Source organism: Odontomachus brunneus, unplaced genomic scaffold (assembly GCF_010583005.1).
Source record: "Odontomachus brunneus isolate Ranch 3 - 2012 unplaced genomic scaffold, Obru_v1 Obru_scaffold_251, whole genome shotgun sequence".
In the NCBI taxonomy this organism is placed as follows: domain Eukaryota; kingdom Metazoa; phylum Arthropoda; class Insecta; order Hymenoptera; family Formicidae; genus Odontomachus; species Odontomachus brunneus.
In genome coordinates, this window is record NW_022639701.1 from 330,840 (window position 1) to 337,338 (window position 6,499).

Sequence of the window (6,499 nt, forward strand, 5' to 3'; positions counted from 1 at the left end):
CTAATGTTTGCATTACATTTCAGTTGTGCAATATTTCTATACACAAATGTGAAATTATATTTTAGATGTTTCTCGTATATAAAATGTGATATTTTAATATATGCAAGGATCATTATCACGATATTGTAAAACTAGAGTTCTTACAAAAAGAGTCTAATCATAACTTTACTTTGTCAAAGTATTGTGAGAAAGAAAGAAGGAATATTCTCTCTCTTTTGCGAGCACGTTGTAAGTTAAAATTTGATTACAGATACAACGTTGTATCAATATTAATCGCATTGTGATTGCCGTGTCAAACATTTACCAACAAATATGTCATAACATTTTTTGAACGATATAAGAGTATATTGTAAATATTATCTACCAAGATATCGTTACGGCGCATCGGCATCACCAGTTCCCAGACGATCGTTGAAGTTAAGCATTGAACAACATGATCTAAAAATGGATGACCTGACATAGGATCGAAACCACGCGAGTTTCACGAATAATTGAAATAATACGCAATATGAATGTCAATTTTTTTTTATTATTTAGACAAAATAATCATACATCATCACTTATCTGAACCATACTAATGAATAAATCATTGGAATTTAACAAAAAATATATGTGTTAATTCGCTAACGAATAACATATAATTCTTATATAACTTTTTAGTGACATGTTACTTTTATGTTATATGTTACGTTATATAACTGCAACACGTGTGAGTAGGAAATTACAACGAACGTCTATATAACTTACTATATACATGTTATATTGCATGTTACATTCCGTTTCATTACGGCAATGTAACTGTTATATATCTGTATTTGCTAGGATGATTCGTATATAAAATGTGATATTTATTTTATTCATTTTATGATAGAGAACATAAAAAAGTATCATTGGTTTGACCTTGCGTGGCGCCGCCAACGTCAGGTCCAAGTCAACTTTGCTTTTTTAAATAGAAATATACATTTTTTTTTTTTACGGAATTTTATTCTACGTAAAGAAACAAACAACTTTTGTTTAAAAATATTTTTTATACGATCTCTATTTTTTAAGATATTTACGGAAATATTTACAAAATTATTGGTTTCAATAATTTTTTACTCGAATTCCATCAATTTTATTGAAAAATAGCAAGAGATAAAAATTTTCTATTTTCTTCTCATAGAGCTCCGAAAATTTTTTCAAAAGTTTCTAATTAACTTTTTTGTACTGTATTTTTTTGCATTTTCTTGAAGTACTAAAAAGTTAATTAAAAAATTCTGAAAAAATTCTCAGAACTCCACGAGAAAAAAATAAGCAATTTTTATGTTTTGCTATTTTTCGGTAAATTTGATAAAATTCAAATAAAAACTTATTAAAACCAATAATTTTATAGATATTTCCATAAATATCTTAGAAAATAAAGATTGTATAAAAAATATTTTCAAACAAAAATTGTTTATTTCTTTACGTAGAATAAAATTCCGTAATAAAAAATATATATTTCTATTTAAAAAAGCAAAATTTATTTTGACCTGACGTTAGCGGCGCCACGTAAGGTCAAATCAATAGTACCTTCTTATGTCCTCCTTATCAAACCATATAACTTTTGTCTAAAACATTTTTGCTAAATATGCTTTGCTGAAGAATTATCAGGGTACATTTTTTAAAATGGGGCACCCTATATATATGAACAGCATTACGAATAATCGGTATCTTCAATATTTTTAAAACATTTATGCAGTATTCAAAAAGTAATTATAATTTTAATATTGAAGACGATATCATAATATTATATACGGTTGTATTTGGCTTTATAATATATAAATATATTATATATAATATATAATATATTTGGCTTTATAGTATATAATGTTATGATATCGTTTTCAATATTTTAATATTGAAGACGATATCATAACATTATATACGATTGTATTTGGCTTTTTATGTTCTATAACTTTCGTTATAACAAAAATAAAAAAATTCGCAATGTTTAAGAGAAGAAGGGGGGTATTATAAATTTTTAATTTTTATAAAATTGAAATATACCCTCGTGAAGAGTATAAAATACCACACAACTTTTGTATAAAACATTTTTTTATATACCTCATAGTTTAGCAGATATTCGTCAAAAATTATAAAAGCTACTATTTTTTAGGGATGGTTTCACCTCCTAAACCTTTTCTGAAGCAGATAAAAAAAATATGGGTCTCTTATTTTTTGATGCTCTACAACATATCCAAGGCCTATCAAAATCGATGAGGGTCACCTCCGATGATTTACTTGTGAATTAAATTAAAAACTGATTTATTAAAAATTAACTAAGTTAAGTTTGAAATTATTAGTTTCCAAATTTCTATTTTAACTGATTCAGTAAAGTTATTTTACTCAACTCTGCACATATTGATTAATACATATATTACATAAGTTTCAATATCTCTTAGTTGTATATACTCATTAGTACCTATAGCCCTCGTTTTTTAATCTGATTATGCAAATTATGTAAATTAAACGCTGCGAGTTTAATCAATACAAAACTGTCTTTCTGATTCTCGTTATTCATTAGATCTTTTGTTCACTAAATCGATTTCCTGTTTCCCAGAGAATATTCTTTCGCAGTTGCTACAACGACGTCGATGCTATCCAAGTTACAATCGTTCGCACAACAGCAATTGTTCAACTGGAACAATAAAAGCGTTCAACGAGATGTATTGCGACGCGTTGTAAATAATTATCACGTTTCAACTTATTCAAACAAAATTACACACACGTGACCGCGCATGTGTGCGTGATTAATATATTTATTCATGTTAATGATGAAGATACGCCTATATATACAGCGCGTTACAATTTAAATTGGGAAAAAACTTTATATTTTTAAGTAATAAAGTTTTTGAGATAATATTCCGTCCCTCCTCCCTAATAAACAAAGAGCATTAAAAATCAATATCTTAGTTATTGACATTATATTTTGAACATATTTCTGCTTAATATTTCAAAAATATTTCAAAGATATTATCGGTTATAATTACTTTTTGAATATTGCATAAATGTTTTAAAAATATTAAAGATGCCGATTATTCGTAATGATGTTCATATATACAAGGGGGCCCTATTTTAAAAGATGTATCCTGATAATTCTTCAGCGAAGCATATTTAGCAAAAATGTTTCAGACAAAAGTTATATGGTTCGATAAGGAGGACATAAGAAAGTACTATTGGTTTGACCTTACATGGCGCCACTAACGTCAGGTCAAAATAAATTTTGCTTTTTTAAATAGAAATATATATTTTTTATTACGGAATTTTATTCTACGTAAAGAAATAAACAACTTTTGTTTGAAAATATTTTTTATACAATCTTTATTTTCTAAGATATTTACGGAAATATATATAAAATTATTAGTTTTAATAAGTTTTTATTTGAATTCTATCAAATTTACCGAAAAATAGCAAGACATAAAAATTGTTTATTTTTTCTCGTTGAGTTCTGAGAATTTTTTAAGAATTTTTTAATTAACTTTTTAGTACTTCAAGAAAATGCAAGAAAATACAGTACTGAAAAGTTAATTAAAAACTTTTGAAAAACGCATTAGAAGTTAATGGTATATGCGCTGCGCTGTAAGCAGGTATCGCATTATTTTGTTTCTTCATATTTTCTTACACTGTACTAAACAACTTCCTCTTGTGCATATTTTCGCATAATACTGTTGTGAGCGCATCGTGGTGTCATATGCACGTCGCTTCTGGGATCCGCGGCTCGCGAGTCAGGATGCGTGGTAACGGTCGCTCAGCTGTTTGGTGACAGCTGTGACAGGAGTCTCTCGACGGCCTTCAAACCGAGCGGATGTTTTGGCAAAAGAGAGAGAAGCTTTTCCGACGCATTTCCTTTTTGCTCAAAGAATAAAGGTTATTTCTTATTCCAAGCTGTTGAAGTTCTTTCCCCGCGCTCGCGAGTATAACATTTTGGGGGCTCGTCCGGGATTTGAACGTCAGGAAAGCTTGTAAAGCGCTTGAGTCGATCGCATGTATTTTTTTTTTCGTGTGTGGTGAAAAGAAATAAAAGGGAATGACGTTGGCAGACTTCGATGAGGACTCGAAGTCAGGCGGCAGCTTTGATGTCGGCTTCCGGGGAAGGGGATTTGCATTTTCCGGAACCGGAGGGGATACAGGAGTTGGGGCCTCTTTCAAGGGAAGCTGAGCGAGATCTTCGGATCTTGTTGCGCGAGTTCGGTGAAATACGAGAGGAGCGGACGCGGATGCGAAAAGAATTTGCTGAAATGCTTCGTCGGTGCGATGAGGAGTTTGAGCGTCGCCGCTATTTCCAGCTAAGTCCCTCCAATAATATTTCAAATCGGGAAGAGAGGGTGAATGCCGTTTCTACAGATGTGAATGTTTCGTGTGTAGAATTGGGTTTTAAATTAAAGTTGGATATCTATGATGATTCAGTTCCCTTACGAGAGTATTTGTCTCAGTTCGATTTATTTGCATGCGCGAATCATTAGAATGAAGTATCTAAGACTGTTGCGCTCGCTTCAAATTTAAGGGAAAGAGCGTGTTCAATTTTGGAGTCGATGGAGAATTTAGAAAATTTTAGTTTTGAGCTAAAATCAAAACTAGAATTACGTTTTGGGGAGGGCGTGTCGTAAAATTTCTATGTTCTTTTTACAAATCAGAAACAAAAACTTGGGGAAGATTATGCTTCTCTTGGGTTAGAACTTGAAAGATTAGCACGTTCAGCGTTTCCTAAATGTCCTTTTTCGGTTCGGGATAAAATTTTCTGTGCACAATTTATTTCGGCAATTTCTGATAATGTTAAGAAAACTTTACAATTGGAAGGGGTTACTTCTTTGGTTGTGGCGATTAAAAGGGCTAGAGCTATTAAAGTAATTCAAGAGGGAAATTTAAATGATTTTGGGAAAAGGAATTTTGTAAAAATTTTGAATATTCTGAAAATTTTAAACAGTTTCCTTTTGGTTAGAGAGAATTTATTTATAAAAATGATGGAAAAGCAAGAATCAATAGAGAACAAAATTTTAGACTTAATTCAAGTAATAAACGAAATTTAGATAATTTTTCAAAAGAGTGTTGGCAATGTGGAAAGTTGAGACATTTTCGGGCTGAATGTCCATCATTAGGATTGAAAAGTCAAAAAAGTTAGGTTTTGCCGAATGGAACGGGGGCGGTTCGACAACGAAATGTTACTCCCAATTAATTTTAAATCAGGTTGTACTAATAAGAATGTTTTTAATTTTAGAGGAATGCTTGATAATAAGCATTGTAATTTTAAAATCGATACTGGCTCAGATATTTCTTTAGTAAGTAGTAAGTTTATTAAAGCTACAAAAGTAGTTTTTTCTGTTGAAAACAATCGTTTGATTTATCCTACTGGAGAAATGATTCCGGTTCGACATCAAGCAAGTATGAAAGTAGATTTAGGAAAATTTTCGGTAGAATTATATATGTTTGTTGTTGATATGGAGGAAGACTGTTTATTAGGAAATGATTTCTTATCGTTTACAGAATTAGAATCTTGTCTTCATGCAATTTTGGGTTTATCTCAATCAGATAATGATAGAAATGACTTTGTATGTGCCCGTATTGGAGATCCCTTATAGAAATATCATACTAAGAATCATTGATAATTACTTATTTTCAGTATTAAAAATACTGGATAATAAGTAATTATCAATGATTCTTACAAGTAACACTAGGGAAGTGATAATCACCGATTTTCCTGAAACTGCGCATACAAGTAGTTCCTCAAAAACTATTAGACATGTATTTTATTGTTTTTCCCCAAAAACGAATTTTGGGGTAGAAATCGCTCCTACAAATTTTGGTGGGGGAGTAAGAGGTACTTTACAAACTGTTTATAGGATTCGTATGAAATTTGGTATCTAGGGCTTTTTGGCCTCGCTGATTTCGAATTTGAAGTCAGTTTTTGAAAATTCAAAATGGCGGATCCAATATGGCGGGCGGACGGATTTTCATTTTTTTTAAGGATTTCTATGAAACATGGTATCTAGGGGTTCTTGGCCTTACTGATTACGAATCTAAAGTCAGTTTTCGAAAATTCAAAATGGCGGATCCAATATAGCGGACGGATTTTAATTTTATTAAGGATTTCTTTGAAATATAGTATGTAGGAGTTTTTGGCCTCGCTGATTACGAATCTGAAGTCAGTTTTTGAAAATTCAAAAGGGCGGATCCAATATGGCGAACAGATTTTTAAACAGAACTAGATTTTTATGAAACTTGGAATTTTCGATCTTCTTCAGTCGCTGAATAAAAATCAGAAATTCTTCTTTAAATTACATTCAACGTTACTCATTGTCAGGAAGAACTTCTGCCGTGGACTCCTTTGTAATAAGAGAAAAATAATTTTTGGGTTTATCGACATTTTCGAAAATATTGGTTTTCCCTTTTGAAGATTGAGTGCGTCAGTTATACATTAAACTTACCTGGTATTGAATTTTAAAAAGCTCTTGATATTCTATGAATGAAAGAAAATTAAAAC